We start from the raw sequence: 8822 nt of genomic DNA on the forward strand, positions 1-8822 counted from the left end.
TATGGGAAATTTAATGAAGTAGGAATAAAAGTGATACAGATCTGCACTAGGTTAAATTGCAGTGTCACATGGCAGTTTTCACTTTGTGTCACTGTTCATTTATGTACTCAAAAGAGTTAAAATCGTTTAAAAAATGAAAATATTGTAATGAATGTGAGTAAATATATAGAAGATTCATGCTTCATACTGTAGCTCGGTAAAAACTCAGTTCCAAACCACACAAGGTTTGGAAAAAGAATTTCATTCATATGTTAATATTCTGTAGAGTACTGTATAAATAAGAGCTCCATGTGGTGCATTGTATGGTTACTGTGCGGAAGGAATGAGTCAGTAGGAGTTAGTCGTTTAGGGGAGAAACACAGAAGTCATACAATTCCAAAATAGAGGTTATGTGCTGCCTTATACATCTACATTAACTGCTATAGAAGAAAGTCAACACCAATGGACTTTCAACACATATATTTTTTCATCTGGGAGCACAAAAAGGTTATTCAAGAACAGAAACAAAAAGATGCCAAAACCTAATATGTTGCATTTTATGTACCGTACAACTGTGGACTACAGGGGACCTGCAGTTGTATCTTGTGTATACTGTAGATTTATTGTTTCCATTTTTCTAAATGAAGTAAGCAGATGTCAATGTGTGCCTGCTACCAAAATAATTCCATTCAGATCAGTTAAGGTTTTCTTTCAGAAATGCGGGATGTCACCAGCTCCCCGGCACTTCCTATTCAGGCGCCCATATCACTGTGCTCCGAAGCTGCATAGAATATAAAGATTAAAAAAGTGTTAAAAAGCATTACAGCGCTTTATGGAACTAAAGAACCTATGCTCCGGCACCATATGTCCAGGGCAGATGAAAATCTCTTCCATTAACCATGTCCAAATTCCATTAACAAGTCCATTAACGCCCGAATCGCCCACCAGCTAAATAAATCGCGCCTCTCTCTTTAAGACACAGGCGCGATTTATATGCGGAGCGACGCAGCGCCTTTCCGGCTGCTGCGTCGCTCCGTTCTAATCAGTGACACAGGCGTCATGACGTCACGACGCCAGTGTCACTGTGCGGAGCCGCGTGAAGAACGGAGCCGCGCGCCGAGGGAGCAGCTGCCTGCAGGTGAGTATGATTTTATTATTTTTCATGCACTTTCATTAGTTCTAATCTGACTGATAAGGGGGAGTGGGGGCCATAATTGTCATATACTGTGTGTGGGGGGGTGTATACGTCATACGTGGCCATACTTGTTTTATACTGTGGGGGGGGGGGGTGCTGTTTACATTATATGTGGCCATAATTGTTTATACTGTGGGTGGGGGGGGGTTTAATATATTATATGTGGCCATAATTGTTTTAAACTCTGTGTGTGTGTGTGTGTGTGGGGGGGGGGGGTTGATATATTATATGGGGCCATAATTGTTTTATACTGTGGGGGGGGGGGAGGAGGTTTGATATATTATATGGGGCCATAATTGTTTTATACTGTGGGGCGGGGGGGGGGGTCATATATTATATGGGGCCAGAATTGTTTTATACTGTGTGTGTGTGTGTGTGTGTGGGGGGGGGGGGGGTTGATATATTATATGGGGCCAGAAATGTTTTATACTAGGGGGGATGCAGTATATACTATATGGGGTAAGAGTCATTTATACTGGGGTGGGGGGTGCTATATATAATATATGGGCCAGAATAATTTTATACTGGGGGGGCTGTATATATTATACGAGGCCAGATTCTTCTTTTCCTGGGGGTGTTATATATTTATATGGGGCCAGATTTCAGCTGGGGGGTAAACAGTATATTACTAAGCTGGGGGGCTGTATATGGGATACAGTATATTACTAAGCTGGGAGGATGTATATGGGATACAGTATATTACTAAGCTGGGAGGCTGTATATGGGATACAGTATATTACTATGCTGAGGGGGCTGTATATGGGATACAGTATATTACTAAGCTGGGGGGCTGTATACAGGATACAGTATATTACTAAGCTGGGGGATGTATATGGGATACAGTATATTACTAAGCTGGGAGGCTGTATATGGGATACAGTATATTACTATGCTGAGGGGGCTGTATATGGGATACAGTATATTACTAAGCTGGGGGGCTGTATATAGGATACAGTATATTACTAAGCTGGGGGGCTGTATATGGGATACAGTATATTACTAAGCTGGGAGGATGTATATGGGATACAGTATATTACTAAGCTGGGAGGCTGTATATGGGATACAGTATATTACTATGCTGAGGGGGCTGTATATGGGATACAGTATATTACTAAGCTGGGGGGCTGTATATAGGATACAGTATATTACTAAGCTGGGAGGGGGCTGTATATGGGGTACAGTATATTACTAAGCTGGGGGGATGTATATGGGATTCAGTATATTACTAAGCTGGGGGATGTATATGGGATTCAGTATATTACTAAGCTGGGGGGCTGTATATGGGATACAGTATATTACTAAGCTGGGGGATGTATATGGGATTCAGTATATTACTAAGCTGGGGGGATGTATATGGGATTCAGTATATTCCTAAGCTGGGGGGCTGTATATGGGATACAGTATATTACTAAGCTGGGGGGATGTATATGGGATTCAGTATATTACTAAGCTGGGGGCTGTATATGGGATACAGTATATTACTAAGATGGGGGATGTATATGGGATTCAGTATATTACTAAGCTGGGGGGCTGTATATGGGATACAGTATATTGCTAAGCTGGGGGCTGTATATGGGATACATTATATTACTAAGCTGGGGGGCTGTATATGGGATACAGTATATTACTAAGCTGGGAGGATGTATATGGGATACAGTATATTACTAAGCTGGGGGGATGTATATGGGGTACAGTATATTACTAAGCTGGGGGGGCTGTATATGGGATACAGTATATTACTAAGCTGGGGGATGTATATGGGATACAGTATATTACTAAGCTGGGGGGATGTATATGGGATACAGTATATTACTAAGCTGGGGGGATGTATATGGGATACAGTATATTACTAAGCTGAGGGGGCTGTATATGGGATACAGTATATTACTAAGCTGGGGGGATGTATATGGGATACAGTATATTACTAAGCTGGGGGGATGTATATGGGATACAGTATATTACTAAGCTGGGGGATGTATATGGGATACAGTATATTACTAATCTGGGGGGGCTGTATATGGGATACAGTATATTACTAAGCTGGGAGATGTATATGGGATACAGTATATTACTAAGCTGGGGGGGCTGTATATGGGATACAGTATGTTACTAAGCTGGGAGGCTGTATATGGGATACAGTATATTACTAAGCTGGGGGGGCTGTATATGGGATACAGTATATTACTAAGCTGGGAGGCTGTATATGGGATACAGTATATTACTATGCTGAGGGGGCTGTATATGGGATACAGTATATTACTAAGCTGGGGAGTGTATATGGGATACAGTATATTACTAAGCTGGGGGGCTGTATATGGGATACAGTATATTACTAAGCTGGGGGGGCTGTATATGGGATACAGTATATTACTAAGCTGGGAGGCTGTATATGGGATACAGTATATTACTAAGCTGGGAGGGGGCTGTATATGGGATACAGTATATTACTAAGCTGGGAGGGGGCTGTATATGGGATACAGTATATTACTAAGCTGGGGGGCTGTATATGGGATACAGTATATTACTAAGCTGGGGGATGTATATGGGGTACAGTATATTACTAAGCTGGAGGGGCTGTATATGGGATACAGTATATTACTAAGCTGGGGGGCTGTATATGGGGTACAGTATATTACTAAGCTGGGGGGCTGTATATATGATATAGTATATTACTAAGCTGGGGGGCTGTATATGGGATACAGTATATTACTAAGCTGGGGAGTGTATATGGGATACAGTATATTACTAAGCTGGGGGGTGTATATGGGATACAGTATATTACTAAGCTGGGGGGATGTATATGGGGTACAGTATATTACTAAGCTGGGGGGCTGTATATATGATATAGTATATTACTAAGCTGGGGCTGTATATGGGATACAGTATATTACTAAGCTGGGGAGTGTATATGGGATACAGTATATTACTAAGCTGGGGGCTGTATATGGGATACAGTATATTACTAAGCTGGGGGCTGTATATGGGATACAGTATATTACTAAGCTGGGGGGATGTATATGGGAAACAGTATATTACTAAGCTGGGGGATGTATATGGGATACAGTATATTACTAAGCTGGGGGATGTATATGGGATACAGTATATTACTGAGCGGGGGAACTGTATATGCGATACTGTATATTACTAAGCTGGGGGGGGCTGTATATTAGAGGGTGCTATATATTTACATTAATCAGGGTAGCACTGAATATAAAATTACATGTAACATAATAACAGGGTGGGATATATTAGTTATAGGATACAATAGATTACTTTGCATCATTTAAACTAAATGTTAGGGGTCTGTATTAATTAATTGGGGGTGTTGTATATTGATTGGTGCTGTGCATGCTATAATTCCAGTAGAATATATATAATGAAGGGATGTTTTATATGTGTGGAGAGTGCGGTCAGTTGTGTTGTGAGGGGTATATACTTCATACTGTAAGTGACTGTGGTATTTTTAGGGACGCCGGGTGGAGATGCTGCACGGAGCTGAAGATATCCGGCCGTGAATTCAGCAGTGATACGTCATGGATTGGAGAACCCAGAATAAAGTCCTCCTGATGGAAGAGATTGTCATCTATAAGGTACTAGATGCCACCAATGCCTCTCAGATCCTGTAGTCAGTCACACTGTCAGGGAGCTGTCTGTAGGATTGTTAATTGTTAGTAAAGTTTAAGGATTTACTTAACAGGGAGCGCGGGGGGGGGGCAGCATTTTAATATTCGCCTCAGGCAGCAAATATGCTAGAATCGGCCCTGCATATGTCTGTGCATATGATCGTTTTTGTCACAGCTGTGCTGGCTTCCATACGACACAAATTGGAGGGCATGCTGTACTGATTCGTACAGAGTACAGGATTTAACTTTCAAATTGTGTCGCAAGACAATGCACTTACATGCACCAGGAAGAAGGTGAACTCCGTTGGACCTGAGAAGGGGGAAGCGACAGAGGCAGGATATGGGGCACACTGAATCACGGCACAGTGTATTATCACCGGACAATGCACTTTCTGCAAACTCCATTGGACAGGTAAGTAAATGTGCCCCATCACCTTGTTTGGGTAGAGGGGTTGATAACTTCCTAGAGCTCTAGCAAAATCATGTACAGCTCCTAAGACCCTTATTGACACAAACAGCAATAGGGTAGACTAACTGGTGTCTATGGAGAGTTTTCAAAAAATTCTGTGCGCATATAGAAAGTGTTACTCAGCTTTTTATGCCAGTTGTAAGACTCACACCTGTACATAGCATCCCTGATCTACTAGACTAGATTGGAGATGCTTCTCCGTTAAGTTGAACCTGTTTAGTCCAGGTCTGATTTGCCACAGATTGTAGCTATAGTCTCAGTTAAAAAAAAAAATCTGTAATTCTGCGCTCTATGCTAGTGGCCAGGACCAAATTAGCAAAATATTGAGAATTCCATAAGTCTCAGAATGCAACAAGTTTGCCTTTTCCAATTTTTTATTTGAATCTGTGATTTGATGATCTCTAAATAAATTGATGGCCCACATTTATTAGTGTTTGCACCAGTTTTCGGTCTGACTTTGCACTATAAAAGAGTGTGCAAATTGCTTGTACAAGTATTTATAAAGTGTCTGACAAGATAGACAAGATGTGTGCCTTGAGGGGCGTTCCGGTGGAGGTCACATAGTGCGCCACAATTCTGCAGCATGAACAAAGTGCACCAAAAAATAAATGGTTCACACTTATCGAGCGGTACGTGGCAGCAGATTCATAAAGAACAGGCACCACAATTGATGAATCTGCTGCACTCTGCACACTTCACAGGCAAACTTCACATAGGGGAGTTTGGACTGTTTTTGATAAATGTGGGCCAATGTCTTTTTTTAAGTGAGATGCTAAGTTGTCACGCTGCTCTCAGTAAATAAAAAAAAATAAAAACAAGATTCTGAATTGTTAATACAATCATTGATAATCGTACATTGGTAAATTTTGATAATTTCTCTGCCACCTCCAAGCAAGCGGACAAAGCACTGCTTATTTCTAAGAACTGAATCTAAGCTGGATCATGTTGTTTTTGTCAAAAGCTGTTTCCACACTGTAATAAAGCATCTAGAAAAGAAAATAAAAAGGTGGAGACCTTCAGTATATTACTAATAATTTCAAGGTGCATTTCTAGGAGGGGGTTGTGAATTAAGTAGCAGATTAATCACTAAATACCGCCCCTCAGGTTGGTGAAGTATGTATTTAGACATATATTTACCCATAAATAAACAGCAAAAACCTAACATTCAAATGTTTTTTCAGAAATCAAATTACAAGCAATATCATTGTAAGCAGTTCATCCATTCCTGCCTCACACTGCTCTAATGGTGCTGTATAATAGTATTTATATGATACTTATACTATAATAATTAACTGACAATCTGTTTCTTTATTATTGTGCACTAAAAGCAGCAATTTCCAGCATTTCTCCATACAGCAAATGTTTTCTTAAAAAGGCAAGGACATACATAATGCAATGACACAATTTAAGAACCAGCAGGCAAGGACTGTTGCATTTTATATCAGTTTACTGTTAACAAAGACTGGCAGACATATTTATATCAATAGCCATTTTCTTGGAAAAACAGACAATATTCCAAAGTCGGGTATGTATGGCATAGGAAAAATGTCAATTTAGTCACAATAGTTCAAATAAGTGGCAGTCACAAAATTACTTCAAAAGCTCAAATTTCATGTATGTATAGCATTCAGACAGTGTAGGTTGCAATATGTGCATTTAAAGGGAATGTATCACTATTTTTAATTATTAAAACCAGAAATGACAAATTTTCTTTTATTTTTTGACTGCATTTTTAGGTTATTTTTTGAACATGATTTTGGAGACAGCCTAAAGCAATTTAGTGATTTGCTTTACAGAAGCCTCATGGTGACAGACACCAATAACCTGGGGCCGAATCAGATCCACGGAAGAGTTGGGTAGACAGGGAGTTTTGCCGGAGTGGACTAGATATGCTGTTACATCATCAAATGCAAGTAGTGATTGAATTCAATGATGGTATAGCCTATGCAAGTGTTATGTTCCAGTGTACTCCTGTCTGTGATGTAAATGAGGTAAATGCTATGGAGAAGCCTCTACTGAGTTAGAAAGTGGCTTTAAAAAAATTATTAAAAAATATATTTAACAAATGATTTCAAGGCTATAGAAACATATGTTCTTATAGTGAACTAAAGTTCACTTTGCTGTTTTCTGGACTGTGCTTTTCTTGTCATATATTCATATAAAACATTACAGCCATTCACAGTTTTAGTACAGGTAACATGACATCTGCTGTCTCACATGCACAAGAACTCTGCTCCCCTCCCCTCTCCATTCACAGTGCATAGGTACAATGCGTAAGTAATATAAATAAGCCAAGTAAACATTCACACGGTATAGGTAGTGCACAGATGCAGGGCAAGACCGTCGCAGGCCAACCCACTCTGTCACCGAATGTGCCCCTTTTGCACACCATCCATGGTAGGGAGATGCTCACTTGGTGTGGTGTTGGCCTGAAGGGGAAAATAATCACACTTGTTTTACAGTTTTTCTGGTGTACAAGCCCTGATAAAGGTTCCCCTATACCCCAAATAATGGTTCTGAAATCCAGGAGGAGCTGGAGTCCGTCGTGTGGGCTGGTAATACAGAGGAGCTGAGGACCTTGAGGGTTTTATAGAAGTCTGTATGAGCACTAGGGAATGTTATATATTCCCTTTTTCTATGTACAAATCTGAGGTGTGTCATATAGTCCCAAAATACAGTCTATTTTTTCTTATGTTTCAAGCATCCATGGGTAGATTCTGAGTACTAGTGGAATCATTCAGTCTATGGATTGTGATAATATAAAGCTTTATTAGTATGTTTTTTATAATTGTCTTCCTCCTTTGATATTTTTTGTAATTGATATCAGTAAAATGCTTGGGCTTTCAGTAGCCTTTTTTTAACAAAAACATTTGGCAGAAAAATATATAAATCAGTTCAAACCAGAAACATTTCTGTAAATGTTGCAAATGCTGTTGATGGCTAAGATAAAATATATGCAATAGTGATGTAATGTAACCCCACAAATCAGAATGTAAAGAAATCTACCATTTGCTTTCATGCATTATGAATAGAGATGAGCGAGCACTAAAATGCTCGGGTGCTCGTTATTCGATACGAGCTTTTCCCGATGCTCGGGTGCTCGTATCGAATAACGAACCCCATTAAAGTCAATGGGAGACCCGAGCATTTTTTTAGTAAAAGAGAACATTAAAAGAACAGTGCAGAATAAAATATCCCAGATGTTTACTGATGTTTTACTTGTAAGAAAAAATTGAAATAACACTATTCTTCACATTGCAGGTGTTCACGCGTGTCTCCCACTAAGTTAGGAGATGTGCGCGAACATCTGGAATGTGAGGAATAGTGTTCTTTCAATGTGTCCTGCACTTAAATGGTCCTGTATTCACAGTTTTTAATGTTTTAATTCTATTCTTCACTTTGCAGATGTTAGCGCGTGTCTTCCGATAATGTCGGAGATGTGCGCGCACATCAGCAATGTGAAGAATAGTGTTATTTAAATGTGTTCTGTACTTAAATGTTCGTGTTTTCACTGTTTTTAATGTTTTAATTCTATTCTTCACATTGCAGGTGTGCG

Source organism: Engystomops pustulosus, chromosome 2 (genome assembly GCF_040894005.1).
Source record: "Engystomops pustulosus chromosome 2, aEngPut4.maternal, whole genome shotgun sequence".
NCBI lineage: Eukaryota > Metazoa > Chordata > Amphibia > Anura > Leptodactylidae > Engystomops > Engystomops pustulosus.